Source organism: Fundulus heteroclitus, chromosome 1 (genome assembly GCF_011125445.2).
Source record: "Fundulus heteroclitus isolate FHET01 chromosome 1, MU-UCD_Fhet_4.1, whole genome shotgun sequence".
Lineage (NCBI taxonomy): Eukaryota > Metazoa > Chordata > Actinopteri > Cyprinodontiformes > Fundulidae > Fundulus > Fundulus heteroclitus.
In genome coordinates, this window is record NC_046361.1 from 42699147 (window position 1) to 42718083 (window position 18937).

Here is an 18937-nt window from a genome sequence, read left to right on the forward strand (position 1 = left end):
ATTTTGCTATGTTTTAATCATGTAAAGCACTTTGCATTGTCTTTGTACTGAATTGTGCTATATAAATAAATTTGCCTTGCCTTGCCTTGCCTGATACTGTTTAAGTGACTGAGTAACTGCAGATTTGCCACATTTAACATGCCGGACGCTCTGACGCACCGCAGCATAGGCAGAACCCGCCCAACGAGGCGTCTACGTATATGATGTCTATGGTTATTCCACCTCCCAGTTTGTGACGTCACGGTGCGGTGCAATGTTATCAGTGGGTAAAAACTCATGTTTAGAACCAATCTCTGCTCTAAATTGTGATCTGCACCGCCTAATCTACTTTCAGCAGTTATCATCAGTTATTGCAACTGTAAACTGCAGAAAATACGGGCAGCGCTGCTCCTTATGACTTTAACTCACTCTGATCCTGTCAGGATGAGCTGTAGTGCGTTATGAGGCGGAGGGGTATTTCACCATCACTTTTATGTTATATGGCACCATTTAGAGCCAAAACAATCGACTTCACTTTCAGAAGCAAGCCCAAAAATCTTCAACCCGCAACTCATGAAATTTACAAGCGAATTTAGGAAAAAGAAGACCAAAGTCGCATAAAATAAGTGAGCTTGGCAACAGTGAGCAGTTTTTCCAAGTGTACACTCTGCCCCTCCCTGCAAACTCTACATTATTTAAAAGAAAAACCTACCAAAAGGTCTCGCTCTCATGTCATCTTGAAGACATTCTTCTTCGAAATGTTGGCTACAGACGACGTGTTTTCTCTCTGGCCAGAAGTTCGATAGCAAATCCTCCCCCTTCAAGTTTCTGCTCCGCTTAGAAACATCACGGGATGTGACGTCACATCCTGTGATGTGCCCAAATATGGGCAAAATGTCATATTTTTTTTTTAAGTTTTCAAGTTTTTTTTCACACTTTTGGAAATAGGCCCCCGCCCACTTGTTTCAATCATTACCATATTTAATACTTTAGTTCAGGGCTATGACTGGAAGGGGATGAAGAAGGTTTTGTAAAAATCCAATCAGCCGAATGGCGTAGTAGATTTCTTGACATCACAGCGCCCCCTAGTGATGGACGATCCTCAAACGCAGGACACGTTTGCAAAATCTTATTTGGAGTATGGGTTATGAAGGACATGTTAAAATCTGTTATGGTTTTAGAATAATCAGCAATTACATTTAGAGCTAGCTAGCTAACAATCACTTATTTTAGCATTGCTTTTAAAAAAAGACAAAATAAAAAAAATCTGCCACATTAACTTTTTTTATTTGTCCATTACAGGGTTATATATGGAGTTTTGCGCGGATTGCACAAAAAATGTAGGAGGAGTTTAACAAGAAAGGTTTAACCTTTGTAGCACATGTAGCGCGAAAACTAAGCTGGGAAATGAAAGATGTGCCAATTCCCTTTATTTTGCAGAATCATCCAATAAACAAAGTGATGTGAAGTTTTTGAGTGTGGGACCAGTAGTTTGGTGGTTATAGGCCAAAACGCATTGTCCTTTGTTATAGCGCCCCCTAGTTGTTGAGGGGTTGGAATTTCTGGGTTTGAGTAGCACATTCTGTACTTGGATACCTGATTCAATAGGTTCATTACATGGGCTGCACAACGCGTTTTAGCGGAGAAGAATATTGCTAGAATAATGAAGAAACACACGAAAAACAATAGGGTTCTCTGCACACAGTGCTGCGGGCTTGGAACCCTAATAACTGATCTTGTAATCCCTTTTTTTTTTTTACTTTTACTTTCTCTTCCTCTCCCCATCCTGAGCCACATTGAAAAATGATGTACCAAGTCAAATTTAGGAACCACTGCAGGGGTGGAAAAGGGAAAAATGCTGTGTAACTGTATCTTCCAAGTAAGAAATTACTAAAGACAATAAAGTTTGATCTGGCATGTGGAATGTTCGAGCATCATTTTCAATATCAACTGCAGCAGAAGCGGGCACACAACATCCTAAAATGGCTCTGAAATCACCCAGGGCCAGTTTTGTGCCTCTAGTCAAATTATCTAATCCAGCCAACCACAATCTGCCATCAGATACAATGCTAGGAATTTTATTCACCAGGGATTGCATATCACCTAATCAGAATCAGAATCAGAAACACTTTAATAATCCCAAAGGGAAATTACTGTTTCAGTAATGAATAAGGAACATATTTCTCTGCTCCTAAATTATTTTGTAATAAGAACATCTGCACTTTAGTGGGACTTTAAAAACGTGTCTACGCAGAATAAATACTTTGACATCTGTCCTTTTATTTTCCTCCAAATACTTTTTTGTTCCTGCTGATTTATGTCGCTCTGCAAAGTTTAACTTCTGTGGTAAAATGATTCAAACCAGTAACAATCATCATAAATTCTTAAACATCAGCAACTCCATCTGAGGATAACTCCAAAACTGATGTATGACTAGACGTAGGGCTGATAAAATATATCTAATCAACCGGATTGTACTTTTACCAAACATCTTTAAGCTCCATTTTAACTTTTAACTTTTGGTTCTGCTGACTGGTGATTCATAGACCTACAATTAGCAGAAGTTGTTAGTGAGTTAATTCCTGCTTTCATTTGATCAACCAGATTTAAGTCTAGTGTATTATATATAAACTAGGACTTCAAAGCAATTAAAAGTTTTAGTCGCATATTTTATCTTTTTATTTCTGAAAGTATAAAAGCTCGTTTGGGAATTTTAATATGCAATTTTGCAATAAACGACACTAGTTGAAATTATGCTTGTACAAAAATATTTTTCTTTTTTTAGGCACTTTTCAGAATTGGAATGACAAGATTCTGGTGCCACAAAACGATAAACTCTGGCCAATAATGAGATAAATCGCAAATCATAACGCCCTGATGTTAACACAATACACAATGTATAAAGAAATGTGTAAAAAAAAATTCATGCTGAAATATTTTTTAACTCCTAAACAAAGATATAAATGGTATTAAGCATTTACATATACATTAATACATTTTACATTTAGATAAAATCAGAAGTTTTATTGTTCATTTATTTTTTACTCTCTCTCATACACATATAATCCTGAGCGGTCCCTTAAGCCGGGCGTACACTGTACGAGTTTTTCAGTCGTGGTACTTATATACATCTCAAACTGTGCGACGGAACCGCGGGGTTTAAAAAGTTCACCGCTCACGATCTGTGCGGCGCGACGCTCAGACGCGACCGGACTGCGTGCCCCCTGTGGGACCGCTCGCTGTGGTGGCAGAGGCAGGCGAGCGACGGTGGGTGACAGGGACCCAGAGCAGGGGTTCGAGCCCAGCTCTGGCGAGGCCCGCAGGAGGCACCGGGTGTCGGGGGAACGCACCGGCGGCCGCTCGGCACGGCAGGTCGCCTGGCCCGCACCCCCCCCCCCCCCCCCCCCAGCAAGCGGAGGAGTGCCGAAACAGGCGGCCAGCGCGTTGCGCGGACCTCCCCAACACCGGCCGGAGGTTGCTTCAGGGACGCCCGCTTCCCTCCCTCCGCTGGCAGGGACGGAGAGGAGGGGAGGGCGCCCCCTCGTAGTTTTGCTTGAACAGCAGGATGCGCTCATGAAAACCTCACGACAGCCGACTGAATTTCAAACATGTTTGATTTTCACCGATCGTCCGATTCCTGATCGGGAGGTAGTCGTGAGAAGCCAGTCGCCCCTCCTCCCCCCTCTACGATCAAGCTGAAATTCGGCCCGATTCAAAAAATGCTCGCACGACTGAAGAATCGGCCCGAAAAGGGGAAAAACTCGTACAGTGTACGCCCGGCTTTAGTTTGTCAGATGCAGAGACAGAAGGTCTGCCCCTAGAGGGGTGGGCTGCGCACCAAGCAGCAGGCGGGACATACCAACTACCAGAGACCAATCCTCGGCTTTTTCAGCGAGGTTGGCGCTGTAGGTGGAGTAACAGATGACGCGCATGGGTGGTGGGCGTTTCTAATAATGTGTTGTTCCTAGGGGTGTCAACAGGAACTGATTCTACCGTAAACTCTCCGCCCAACACGTCCAGGACTGGATAAAGTCCGGAGAGGGCGTGTTTAAAATGTCCGTGGGTGGAGATCTGTCCTGCGGTGCAGTTCTGTTCTTTTTTTTTTCTGATGTCTCAAACAAATGTTTAATTCTCTGCCAAAAATCCAGCAACTATTCCCAACTTCTAACCTGTCTCTTACGCTTAACAAACTGTTTTACTAAACATTTAACCAAATCTCATCGTAATACAACCGCTTTTTTCTCCAATGTAACTGCCTTGACCACCTGTGCACTTAGAACACGTTCCTGCGCAACAAAAGCCATAAATACACTACCGTTCAAAAGTTTGGGGTCACCCAAACAATTTTGTGTTTTCCATGAAAAGTCACACTTATTCACCACCATATGTTGTGAAATGAATAGAAAATAGAGTCAAGACATTGACAAGGTTAGAAATAATGATTTGTATTTGAAATAAGATTTTTTTTACATCAAACTTTGCTTCCGTCAAAGAATCCTCCATTTAGAGACTTAGACTTAGACTTAGACTTTCTTTATTGTCATTTTGTATACACAGAGTGCATACAGAACGAAATTTCGTTTTCACACAGCTCAGAAATATTGCAGTAACTCTACAGGATACCTTGCAGTGAATTACAGTACAGGATAAAGTGCAGTGATCAATCGCAGTCACTTACAGGATAAATTTCAATTTACTTCCGGATAAAGTGCAGCAGTGAACAGTAGGCAGTTGAAATGTAAACAATGTAAACCAAATGTAGACAAATATGCAGTAGGGTGCAGCAGTGATTTAAAAGTAGACAGTTGCATTGTACACAGTTTTGCAGTGCGTTTCCGGTTAAGGTGCAGCATCAATTTTTCAGGATACGATACAATGTGCAAATGTGCAAATGTGCAAATCCATTTGCAGCAATTACAGCATTGCAGACCTTTGGCATTCTAGCTGTTAATTTGTTGAGGTAATCTGGAGAAATTGCACCTCACGCTTCCAGAAGCAGCTCCCACAAGTTGGACTGGTTGGATGGGCACTTCTTGCGTACCATACGGTCAAGATGCTCCCACAACAGCTCAATGGGGTTCAGATCTGCTGACTGCGCTGGCCTCTCCATCACCCATAGAATACCAGCTGCCTGCTTCTGCTCTAAATAGTTCTTGCACAATTTGGAGGTGTGTTTAGGGTCATTGTCCTGTTGTAGGATGAAATTGGCTCCAATCAAGCGCTGTCCACTGGGTATGGCATGGCATACCCAGTGGACATGGAAATAAAAAACATATAGAGAATAGTAAAAATAATTCTAACACTATATGAAGGTAGATTTGTGTCTTTATTATTCAATCAAAAAAAAGGTTGCTTCAATCAAAAAATATATTTTCAATAAAAAAAAAAAATTCACTTCAATTAAAAAAAAACTTTTCAATCAAAGAAAAAAAGTATTTGAATCCAAAAATATATTTGAGACTCAAAAAAATACATTTGAACACTGATTTTCTTTGATTGAAAATGTTTTCTTTGATAGAAGTCAGTTTTTTTTTGTTTGAAGCAATGTTTTTAATTGAAGTAGCATTGTTTTTTGATTGGACCATATAATGGGTAGGACATTTGTGTCTTTATCATTCAATCAAAAAATAATTTGCTTCAAACAAACAAACAAGGGAATCAATAAAAAAAAGTCACTTCAATCAAAAGATAAACGTTTTCAATCATAGAAAATAGTTTTGAATGCAAATAAAATATTTGAGACTCTTTTTTTTAATTGAAAATGTTTTCTTTGATTGAAGTAATCTTTTTTTGCGTTTGGGGTATACATGGGTAGGACATTTGTGTCTTAATCATTCAATTCCAAAAAAGTTGTTTCAATCAAAAAAAATATTTTCAATTAAAAAAAAAAAAATTAAATGCAAAAAAAAAAAATTACCCGTCAATAAAAAGGTATTGAAGAGAATGTGTTTTTTCGTTGTTTTTTTTTTTTTTTTTGAAGAAAAAAAAAATTTGAAGTTCAACATTTTTTGATTAAATAACTTTTTTTTTTTGAAGAGAAAAAAGTTTTAAAGTTCAATTTTTTTTGATTGAATCATTTTTTTTTTTAAGTGAAAAAAGTTTTGAAGTTCAGATTTTTTCGTTTGAATCACTTTTTTTTTTGAAGCTCAAAAAGTTTTGAAGTTCAAATTTTTTCGATTGAATCATTTTGGAACAAACGTACCGTGGTGGGCGGGTGCTTCTCTATTGGTCAGACATGTTTGATTGACAAGTGTCTACACCAACGCCGTCTTTCTGACAAAGAAGTCTTGTTCGGCACTCCCCAGGCCAGACAGCTTTTTACCAGCAAGAGGGAACAGCGGTGAAGTTGTCGGTAAGTACATAAAACAGGTTGAAAATAATTGTTGTCATGTTATTAGCCTATTCTGTTGATATTTACAATAAATTGTACGCTTACTAACTTTGTTCACGTTGAGGAATGTTTGTAATGGTGTGAGGTTAGATGTCTAAATATTTTCAGACAGGCAAGCAAAGTGGGCGAACCTATGGCCCCCACGCAGCAGCTTGCTATGTGCTAAAGAGCTACTGTGTTGAGTAAAGTGGCCACAGCCCTGCCTGTTTAGTAGATGCTTTTATCTTGAGAGCGGGATATAGGCTGCTTAAGCTGCTGTTAGTCGAGGTGCATGCGTCCCTCTCCCCCCTCCCCCCATACATTTACCGCTGGGTCCGGTGTCGGCCAAGTGCCATGTACTGTGCAGGGTATGGCAGGCCGTTTTAACATTTATTAGCTTGACTGAATATGTATACCAGACATCTCAAATACGGAATAAGATTTTTGCACTTAAAATAATTACAGTTCATCTACATCATCTTATTTCAAGTGCAGAATAGCTAATAACCTTCTTTTAGGGGTAAGAATACTCATTCCATTGGCAAATAGTCTTATTTAGCTGCTCAAATCAAGGAAGAATACACTGATTTCAAGAAAGTTTTACTCACTTTTAGTTCCCTTTTTGCAGTGCTAAAGTCTTGACTTAATGTGTATTTCAGATATCTCCAACAGAATTCTTGCTATCTAAAGTGGAAACTTTAGATATCTTAAATATATTTATTTATAGTAGAAATTACATCACTTTTCCCATTTATGTGTAGTGGGATTTTACTTTCTGATATCTAAAATAACTTTCTTCCTATCTAAAATAAACTTTCTGGATGTCTGAAAACTAATCCTGGATCTCCATAATCCATTTTTTACCGGTCATAGTTTTTATTTCAGATATCAAAAATCAATGATCAAAAGTTTTGAAACCAATATGTAAGACATCCAACTTTGTAAATTCCGCTTTCTGTCCGTCAATTTGCGTTGGTAGTAATTGACAGAATTGCAAGAAAAGGGCATGAAACTGAGCGAGCCCTTAGCCAGGGAATGTGTAGCGACAGAGAGCGACGTTCAATAGAAAGTTGTGTAAGAAACCTTCACAGAATTGAACATTTATTGTCTACAGAAACCTACAATGAACAGTAAAGCAGTTTGACTGAGGTTGGAGTGCTAGCAATAGCTCATTTCCATCGAACCGAGGATCGTCGTTTCTTCATAAGGCGGGTTAGTTCAGGTAAGTCCTCACAAACAAAATTTCTTTTCTTTTTTTTGTTAATTGATTTCTATTTTATTTTTTTGCTGTTAAAGATTGGGTTGTCTTCTGTATAAAATGTAATACTTAACATTTGTTTTCCTAGGGCGGAGTGGCAGACCATCTATTGTTACCAGAGAGCACATAGACGTCCTTATGAAGCAAGGACATACAATCAAAAAAAAGGCAAAAATGATGGGATGTTCCTCGTCGTTTTTGAACAACAAATCAAAGCTGGTGGACCTACACATAAGAGGAAGACTGTCTGCCTTAGATGACAATCAGCTGCAAGAGCGTGTGAGCACATGGCAGGACCAGTATCCAAACTCTGGGAATGAGGTTTGTCTTTTCTACAGAAAATTTATATTTAAGTTGGATCCGCTTGTGAGAGTATTTTTTAATCATTAATGCTTTCATGTTTGTATTTTTCAGATGATGAGGGTGCTGCTTCGTGCTCAAGATGTGATTGTCACACGGGCCAGGGTACGCTAAATGTTGGGAAGGACAAACCTGACATCTGCTGCAAGAAGGTGGAGTCGGACTGTTGCAAGGTGGGCTTACCATATGCCGTACCCCAACAGTTTGTGGCATATATATATATATATTATATATATATATATATATATATATATATATATATATATATATATATATATATATATATATATATATATATATATATATATATATATATGTGTATATGTATGTGTATATATATGTGTATATATTTATATATATATATATATATATATATATATATATATATATATATATATATATATATATATATGTGTATATATGTATATGAGAGTGAGACAGGCTGCTTGATTTGCTGTACTGAATCATGGAGAGTGAGCAGAGTTATGCTGGTAGTTACGCCACGTTTCGGTCTTTTGAGTTGGAGGATTTTTCACCCTCCTCATCCCCGGCGGTGTAGGAAGGTTTTTGTGGAGCCAAGCAGGCCAGACTCTGATCAATTTGACCTGCTGGCTCAAGGCCCTGACTCAGTGAAGCCACAACCTGGCGCTGCAGAGTCAAATGGTGGACAGAATTGGTCCTGTTATATATTATCATATATCAGAATCAACATATATTTTCTGCTTTGTAACCCAGGCGGGATCACCGGCAGCTTTGTGCATCATGATTCATTTGTAATGTGGACACGTCAGCCCCAGATCACCCTCTCTGTATCGTCTCAAACAGCAGGCAGATACCGCAGATCGCCATATCCAATGTCCAACCTAGAACCAACATCACAGTCTCTCCAACATCACAGTCTCTCAGCAGCCCCTTCCCGGCCGCCTCAAGACACTAACTGCAGAACAATTGATTGCTTTCACATACACTCCCCAACAACACATAAAAAGTTGGTAAATTTGTTTTTTGAAGATAAAAAAGGTCGCTAGAGAGTTTGAAAAGTGCAATAGTGCTCTCTATGGAGGCACAAGAAGATGCTCTATTTTTTGTTTTGTTTTTTAAGACTGAGCTGGCTTTTATAGTCCTGAGCAGCCAGGGGACTAATGTCACACACTCAGAATTACGTTGCACGTGCAGAAACTAATGTTAATTTGAAATTCAATGCAAGAAGTTTGACCCTAGGAAGGCGCCATACTGAGTTTTGGACACAAAAGCCGGATTTCAACAAATGTGCATTATAATTTTTCAAAAATAATGACCAGGATATGTAGATAGTACTATAAAACAACCATGTTAAGAGTTTATTGACAACAAACAGCTGATTTGGGGAAGAGTTACACTTTAACAGAATTTAGCAACCTAGAAACCAGGCTTTTCCATATTTGTTAAGCCTCCTATCTGGGATACCCTCCAGGTTGATATCAGTAGCTCTTTAAGTTCTATTGTTGAGTTATTGTGCTCTGAATTGCTTTTTACAGAAAATTATCAAATGAAACAATATAGTGACCTTGAGTGTTTTTCCAGCAATGAATATATAACTTTGTCTTTTTGAAGATTGATAATGTTGATTTTTAGCACTAGGTGATAACGTGTTTCAAATATTTGCTGATATACTAATTCAATTATTCATAATTTCAGCAGAAAATGTTGAAACCATTGATTTATTTCTAATATGGGTTTTCTGATCATTATCGTATATTGTCTCCAGGTAGGGGGTTGTATCCTTATTTTAAGTACTAATTTTATTTTGTGTTGTTTCAACTTTCTAGATGGGGCTTTGTGATACTTGGTGCCATCGAAGGATACCCGTGTGGGATTACCTCAGCTGCAGTACAAACAATAGGGCAACAACAGTACTCTGTCAGTTTTTGAAAGCAACATCTTACTATGGACTACCATCAAGAGTCAGATCAGACCATGGGGATGAAAACATGCTGCTTGCTTTATGCATGCATCTAGTTCAAGGGCTGGAACACAGAGGCTTCATAACAGGAGAATCAGTTCATAATCAGCGCATAGAACACCTTTGGCAGGATGTATTTTTGCTTGTGCTGCAGCATTTCTACCATACATTCTACTGTCTGGAGGACGCAGAGAATCTTAACCCAGATAATGATATCCACAGACTTTCTTTACATATTGTATATCCACCTGAGATTCAAAGGAGGCTGGAACAGTTCAGACATGCTTGGTACCACCATGGTTTGCCCACAGAAAGTAATCACACAGCAGCTCGTCTGTAATTCTGATGCAGAATACATTTGACAATTATTGACATTTAATCATTCTTTTGCACATTGCCATTATCACTTTATTTTAGATCTGTAAATATTTATATATATATATATATATATATATATATATCTTTTGTGGGGAATGTTGTATTTATATAATTATGTTGTTTTTATATCTGCAGCGTGTAACGAAAATAATTTCCCACTGAGATTATTAAAGTATTTCTGATTCTGAAATAACTGTTGGGTGCGGTTCGATGAAACCTTGCAGTCAGGCCGCTGTGAGGAACTTGTAAACTTTAGTTCAGAAAAAAGGAAGAAGCATGAATACCGTCACTGTATCCCTAACCTAACCTTCGGATGTTTGCGTTTCTACCACAGCCTACCACATTTTAATTGTGCTCTGAGCGAAAGATTCCGTTTTGCAAATTTAGATGCCCAACTAAGTCAAGACGACAGACGCTCACAACATCTCTTCTATAAGAACTCCAAAGGACTGTACACATTATGCACAAACACATCAGATAGACTAGGTAATATAAAACAGCTTCTTTATTGACTCTAATGGGAAATTCTATATAGTTTGCATATCTTATGTTTCAACCTCTCCCTTACATCTGGAGCTGCTGTCTTACAGGAGTTGTCTGGACCAACATGATCTCACATATAGAACCTTCTGAAAGTATTTAGCCCCCTTGAACTTTTCAACCTTTGGCCAAATTTCAGGCTTCAAACATAAAGATATAAAACTGCATGTTTTCGTGAAGAATCAACAAGTGGGACACAATCATTAAGTGGGACGAAATTTATTCATTCTCTTTCTTTTAAGAAACACATTTTTATTTTGGCCCTCTTCTTGTGTTAAACTTCTCCCTCCTTTTGGCAAAAATATCTGTTTATTTATTTTTTCTTTGTCATTAGTGGCCATGATAAGTTCAGTTTAATATTTTTTTATGTATCAAACTTTAATTTTGAGTATTTTCTTTATTGCCATAAAGACAAACCTAGAAGAGAACATATGATGGTCTTGGATAACAATTTGTCAACTTCCTGAAAGTTGTTAAAATCTAAAACCATTTCAGAAGTTTAATGACAGAACCTGAATCATCTGGCACAGTCTTCTGATATTTTATCCTCAGGACCAGCTAAAGGCTTTTAGTAAAAAACATATGAACAGTATTTTTTAAACACTGGTACACTTTTCAGACTTGTAAAACCACGTTTTACCTTAAAATTAAGTAAAACATTAACAACAGCTGGACAAACATGCAAACCCGTCATCACCTTACAGCGTAACCTTTCATAGTCACATTCGTGATCATTTAAGAAACTCCAAAGGTCGGAGCTTGCAAAATTCCCTCCATCATGTATATTCTAAAAGCCTTGTAGGAGGAGTGCAGCGACAGATACAACAGGACAACAACACTAGTATTGGCTTCTGGGTAAATTGTCTTGGTGTCATGCAGAAACTGGATTTCAGGCTGGCAGGAAAAGCCAAGTGGAGGGATGGCAGAGGCTCCAGAGGTGAACATCGAGAGAGAGGGTGGACCATCCTCCTCTTCTATAAGACAAAACAATAGAAGAATACGACTGTTAGACATGGAAAAAATACCCCTGATGTATTGTACAAAGTAATTTTAAATTTATGGAAATTGACTAAAATGCAAAAACAGACCTTCAATGTCAATCAGCCAGTCACTCCTAAAGCAGACCAACTGGTTCTCCAGAACGCGCTGATTGCTGCCCTGAGCAGAATAGGTCACTGTGGCTCATGTCCCTGGCAGTGAGGGCTTTCTCCTCACACACGGACATGTCAGGAACAACAGCTGGGTTTTTCTGCAGCTCTTTCAGTAGCCCCAGAATCTTGAAGCCCTCTGCAAACCTAAGAGGCAAGGCAAGTTTATTTCTAAAGCACATCTAATGTACAAGAAAATTTCTACAAAAACCTTAAAGCAAGGTACAGAGGACATTAAAAAAGTACATATAAAAAACAAACATGATTAACAAACAATTTATTAAAGGAACAATAAGCATTATTTTGACACAAGGTTGTGCTTTAGCACTGTCTGTAGACCAAAACAATTATGGGTGCTTTCAAAGGCTGCCTGCACCGCGGTGTGGTGACCACTCTGCATTTCTCAGCGTATTATTAGCATGGTGGACCGCCAGGCTAATATTAACTATAGACCTGAGAACAGGTGGGTCTTTAATCTGGATTTACATAAAAATGTTTTAGCTGAGTCTGGGAGTTTGTTCCAGACATGTGGAGCATAGAAGCTGAATGCAGCTTCTTTAGGTCTGCTTCTGACTATGGGAACCGGTCCAGATTGCATCCAGATGACCTGAGAGGTCTTATGGATTTATGTTGGATCAGAAGGCCACTGATGGATCCTGGTCCTAAAACAATCAGAGCTTTATAGACCAGCAGCATAACTCAAAAGTCTGTCTTCTGACAGTGAGGGAGCCAATGGAAAGACCTCAGAACCAGACTGATGTGGTCCAAGGGTTTGTTTTTAGCTAGGGCTGAATGAGCTGCAGTTGTCTATTACAGGGGTTGGACAATGAAACTGAAACACCTCTTATTTTAGTGTGGTAGCTTTCATGGTCAAATTGGACCAGCCTGGTGGCCAATCTTCATTAATTGCACATTGAACCAATAAGAGCAGAGTGTAAAGGTCCAATTAGCAGGGTAAGAGCACAGTTTTGCTCAAAATATTGCACTGCACACAACATTATGGGTGACATACCAGAGTTCAAAAGAGGACAAATTGGATGCACATGGTCCTCCAGAATGGAGGACCATGTGCATCCAATGGTTCAAACTAGTGATGGGTCCGGCAACACCGATGCGTCGGCGCATGTGTCGAGCTCATAGAGCAAAACCCGTGTCGATGCGCGTATCGACACGGGAAAGTCACGTGACCGATACAGGAACTGTTTTGAACTGACTGACACGCCAAACTGTTTCTGTTCCCTCTAAGCTGCACGCGTGTGCATTTGCGCACAGCAAAGATATGCTGCGCAGTAAATAAAATCCAAGTTGAAATGTAAACAAAGTAACGGTTAATAATGGTTCATTTTTAACCATGTTGCAACTCTGGTGTGATGGTGTTGTACCACAGTCTCGCTCTGTGAGCAGCAGGTGCTGATCGGAGCGCACCACTGATGGATGGGTTGGGCAGACGCCTTTATGGTTGGGCGGCATTGAAAGGTCATGTAGCAAAAATTTTTTAATAAATAAATAAATATAAAAGCCAGTCCACAAGCATCCTCGTTCACATTATTTATTGACTGTATCTAAAAAAAAAAAAAAATCAAATATATGTTTAATTCAAATGAAAATATAAAATAATGCAATGCAACATACAATGATTTAAATTGTATTGTGTATACTTGGTCATCAAATCAGTGTCAGTTAACTCTGTCAACCAGGTTGGCTGTAGGGATTTTTAAGGTCCAGCAGGTGTCAGTATTCAGTGACACAGTATCGGCCCAGTATCAATACAGTTTGGCAATGTGTTGAAACGCTTCATGACGCCTCATCGACCCATCACTAGTTCAAACATTGTATCCTGAAGGAGGTGCCGTGTATCAGGATGACAATGCAGCAATACACAGAGCAGGACTGGTGAAAGATTGGTTTGATGAACATGAAAGTGAAGTTGAACATCTGCCATGGCCTGCACAGTCACCAGATCTAAATATTATTGAGCCACTTTGGGGTGTTTTGGAGGAGCGAGTCAGGAAACATTTTCCTCCACCAGCATCACGTCGTGACCTGCTGGCCACTATCCTGCAAGAAGAATGGCTTAAAATCCCTCTGACCACTGTGCAGGACTTGTTTATGTCATTCCCAAGACGAATTGACACTGTATTGGCCGCAATAGGAGGCCCTAAACCATACTAATAAATGATTGTGGTCTAAAACCAGGTGTTTCAGTTTGATTGTCCAACCCCTGTATATTTAAATGGTAGATCTGTAAACTTGCTGTTACAATAATTAGGCTGACTGCAGATGAAAGAAGGACTAGTTTCTCCAGGTCCTGCAAAGTAATCACACATTTCATCTGATATTCTTAAGGCTGATTTTGTAATTGCCTTAACTTGTTTCTTAAAATTTAGGTCTGAATCTGTCACTAAATCCAGATTTCTGGCCTGGTTGGTGGTTTTTAGAAGTATAGATTAATATCCCTGTCCATCAATCTTACTGATAAAGGCACCACAACACAAGTATGCTAACAGAAACATGGAGGAACCCATTTTTTCCCCTCAGATCTTATGACAACATCAACACCTTTGTTAAGATAAGAGGGTGTGAATATTTTACTGGTCGTGGGCAACTCTCATAGGTCCGTTGACAATAAACTTGACAGCGGAGCGAACTAGGGAGTCCTTTTTTCTCCAGTTTGGGACATGCCTAAGGCAACCCTTGATGCTAATGCTGTCTGCAGCTTCTTCAATGGCAAAATTAGCCTCATTGGTGATTTCACTTTCTTTTGTCTGAATAAAGATGAATACACATGAGTCCACCCAGCCTCTCCCCCAGTGACCGCTGGAGATAGGCACCAGCAACCCCCGCCACCCCATCAGGGATTAGGCGGGTCTGAAAATGGATGGACGGACACATGAGTCCCACCAATAAACTCATACTAAGTGCATGTCTTTGGACAATGGAAGGAAACCGGTGTGCCTAAAGGGGGCCACATATACTCAGGGAGATCATGCAAACTTCACACAGAGGCTTTTAAGCCTCATCTGTGGTAGGCCCACATTATCCAGGACTAAGCATTTTAAAAAGTATTGAAGGTGACAAATGACAGTTTATACTCATACCTTGATTAGCTGCTCCCGGAGTTTGTGATCATGCAGAACTTCTGGTCTGAAAGGGACCTTTGGAAGCCCGCAAATTGCTGAAACAGCCCTTCTGAGAAAAAATGGTGGGCAACTCCTCCACGGACAACACAGACTGTAATCATTTTTGCTACAAAGTAGTACAACTTTGCTTCCAATGCTGCAGAAGAAACATAAAAGGATGGTTAGTTAAATGACTACCCAAGACTAAATTCCTCTGCTTAAAATAGACTGAATTCACTAGAATGAGGAAGGCATGATTAAAAACGAACCCTGACATACAAAATACCCTAGCACTATGTGACGTTTATTTGATGGCTGGCTGGAGAAATACTCATGTCCACTCCACTGATCAGCTAAGACAAAATGGCTTTTAGGGTAACTCTGAGAGATGGGAAGAGGAGAAAGATTAACTGTAATGTAACAATTCTATAATCTTATTTTAAAAGTTTTGGTTTTTTGTGACCAGAAGTTCAATTCAATTTATTTAAATGTTATTTATATAGTGCCAATTCACAACACAACCTTGTATAGGCATATTGAAATTTTAGATATCTGAAATTCCAATTTAATTCGTCCTATAATCAGTAGTGGATATATGTAATGTCATTTCTACTAGTAGAAATATATTTTTGATGTCAAGAATTATATATCTGGATATCTAGAATGTTTTATTTATTTTTTATATCTGAAATGATGATGACTAGTATTGACTGGATTATGGAGATCTGAAATTAGATTTCATCCTAGTCGGAATTCAGTTTTAGACATCTGGAATGTTTATTTTAGATTGGAAGAATGTTATTGTAGATGTCTGTAAATAAAAGCCCTATACACATGAATGGGGAAAGTGACGTAATTTGTACTACTTTGAATTATATTCAAGATATCTGAAATATTCATTTTAGATAGGACAAATGTTATTGTAGATGTCTGAAATGTAAATTTTGACTAGGAAGGAATGTATTTGAGATGTCTGGTATACATATTCAGTCAAGCTAATAAATGTTAAAACGGCCTGCCATACCCTGCACAGTACATGGCACTTGGCCGACACCGGACCCAGCGGTAAATGTATGGGGGGAGGAGGGAGGGGGACGCATGCACCTCGACTAACAGCAGCTTAAGCAGCCTATATCCCGCTCTCAAGATAAAAGCATCTACTAAACAGGCAGCGCTGTGGCCATTTTACTCAACACAGTAGCTCTTTAGCACATAGCAAGCTGCTGCGTGGGGGCCATAGGTTCGCCCACTTTGCTTGCCTGTCTGAAAATATTTAGACATCTAACCTCACACCATTACAAACATTCCTCAACGTGAACAAAGTTAGTAAGCGTACAATTTATTGTAAATATCAACAGAATAGGCTAATAACATGACAACAATTATTTTCAACCTGTTTTATGTACTTACCGACAACTTCACCGCTGTTCCCTCTTGCTGCTAAAAAGCTGTCTGGCCTGGGGAGTGCCGAACAAGACTTCTTTGTCAGAAAGACGGCGTTGGTGTAGACACTTGTCAATCAAACATGTCTGACCAATAGAGAAGCACCCGCCCACCGCGGTACGTTTGTTCCAAAATGATTCAATCGAAAAAATTTGAACTTCAAAACTTTTTGAGCTTCAAAAAAAAAAGTGATTCAAACGAAAAAATCTGAACTTCAAAACTTTTTTCACTTAAAAAAAAATGATTCAATCAAAAAAAATTGAACTTTAAAACTTTTTTCTCTTCAAAAAAAAAAAAGTTATTTAATCAAAAAATGTTGAACTTCAAATTTTTTTTTTCTTAAAAAAAAAACAACAACGAAAAAACACATTCTCTTCAATACCTTTTTATTGACGGGTAATTTTTTTTGCATTTAATTTCATTTTTTTTTTTATTGAAAATATTTTTTTTGATTGAAACAACTTTTTTGGAATTGAATGATTAAGACACAAATGTCCTACCCATGTATACCCCAAACGCAAAAAAAGATTACTTCAATCAAAGAAAACATTTTCAATTAAAAAAAAAGTGTTCAAATGCAATTTTTGGAGTCTCAAATATTTTATTTGCATTCAAAACTATTTTCTATGATTGAAAACGTTTATCTTTTGATTGAAGTGACTTTTTTTATTGATTCCCTTGTTTGTTTGTTTGAAGCAAATTATTTTTTGATTGAATGATAAAGACACAAATGTCCTACCCGTTATATGGTCCAATCAAAAAACAATGCTACTTCAATTAAAAACATTGCTTCAAACAAAAAAAAACTGACTTCTATCAAAGAAAACATTTTCAATCAAAGAAAATCAGTGTTCAAATGTATTTTTTTGAGTCTCAAATATATTTTTGGATTCAAATACTTTTTTTCTTTGATTGAAAAGTTTTTTTTTAATTGAAGTGAATTTTTTTTTAATTGAAAATATATTTTTTGATTGAAGCAACCTTTTTTTTGATTGAATAATAAAGACACAAATCTACCTTCATAACACTATGCTTTAACATCATAACTCCTGTAGAATGCGCAGAACCATGAGAAAACCAAATAGAATTTCCCCATTGGGCTTTCCAAAAATTAACATCAATAATAGTTGAATGAGACACCTGAAAAAAACAAAAATCATAATAATTTTTTTTGGCAAATAGAAACAAAGCTTTCCTTTTTAACATATTACACATCCCCCTGGCATTGAGAGAAATAAATGAAAGATTTAATATTTAAAGAACAAGAAAAAAAGTGCTCGGTCAGAGAAGGTAAATAGTAACATAAACATTGTGGACCAGCACCTTATTAAGGAACTAAATATTAGTTGGCAGTAAAATATACATTCTTAGAACAATAAAGTGAACCAAACAGGATATCTAAACAGCAGATTACTCCTCCACCGGGTCAAAAGTTGTAGGGATCTCCACGCCATTGATGAAACCGCGACCACCTATGAAATATGCTGATTTCCCCTCTTCCCGAGCTTTTTGGATGGAAGGCCATAGTTTCTGTCGGAAGTCGCAGTCTTCTTTGCACAGATCTTCGATAAAACTTAGACCTTTTTTCTAAAGAAAGTCGTTGCCTTTAGCTGCTTTCCATATGTAATCTCGATACCTTCTGGCGACAAAGCGAATGATAATAGGACGAGGACAGGAGCTGCCGGCAAACTTTTTCCCAGCTCCATGAGCAACATCAATAAAGAGCTGAAGACTCTCTTTTTCCCTCGGCAAAACTTCTTGACAGACCTGGGTCACCTCCGCCACCACGTCCTCCTTCTCCGTCTCAGGGACTCCGTGGAGTCTGAGGTTCCAACGCCGACTGTAGCGCTCCAGCTCGGTAACAAATCGAACAGGCAGCGGTGTTTTTTTCGGTGAGCTCTACACATTTTTACATGTAGTCAACCTTCTTTTTAAAGAATTCCATTTGTTCAAGCAGATTTCTCAACTTCATTTCTATTGCCTCACTTCTTGTGTTGATCAGGTTAGCAAGCATGGTAATGGGATCTTCAGTGTTTAGGTTGCTCGTTGTTCGAGGGATAGTAGGAGAAGGTGTCTTGGCAGCCGGGGACTTACTTGGTGTTACTGGGAGCGGGGGAAATTCATCCTCCTCAGCATCTGTTTGAGGCTCCGTGCCACAGTAGTTATAGTCGTCAGTAGCAGGCATGGTAGTTGTGAGCAACTCATGCTCATTGGCTCTTTTTTGGGCAGCTTTTTGCATTTTCTTTCAAGAGGAGTAGTAAAACGTGCTAAGAAGGAATTTTTCACAATGTCTTATTTGGGGAATCTAGAAAATAATTCCCATTTAACGTTCTGGTACTGAGAGCACGATGCAGTATGTCTTACACTTCCGCCATCTTGCCCTGAACCCCTCATCAGGAC

At 38.6% G+C, this 18937-nt stretch overlaps 2 long non-coding RNA genes across 3 annotated transcripts; one reads left to right on the top strand and one right to left on the bottom strand.

Moving 5' to 3' along the window:
• Nucleotides 1-6072: 6072 nt before the first annotated feature.
• On the top strand, nucleotides 6073-10356 carry LOC118564613. Its single transcript, XR_004931981.1, has 5 exons — nucleotides 6073-6331; nucleotides 7464-7571; nucleotides 7696-7928; nucleotides 8022-8140; nucleotides 9776-10356. It is a non-coding gene; the product is annotated as an uncharacterized LOC118564613 (long non-coding RNA).
• A 418-nt stretch (nucleotides 10357-10774) lies between these two features.
• On the bottom strand, nucleotides 10775-16534 carry LOC118564614. 2 transcript variants are annotated; one of them, XR_004931984.1, is made up of 4 exons: nucleotides 16505-16534; nucleotides 15074-15251; nucleotides 11916-12122; nucleotides 10775-11801 (listed from the first exon to the last, which is right to left on the bottom strand). It is a non-coding gene; the product is annotated as an uncharacterized LOC118564614 (long non-coding RNA). The 2 variants fall into 2 exon arrangements; XR_004931983.1 differs by lacking the exon at nucleotides 16505-16534 and having other exon boundaries at nucleotides 15074-16172.
• Nucleotides 16535-18937: the final 2403 nt, after the last annotated feature.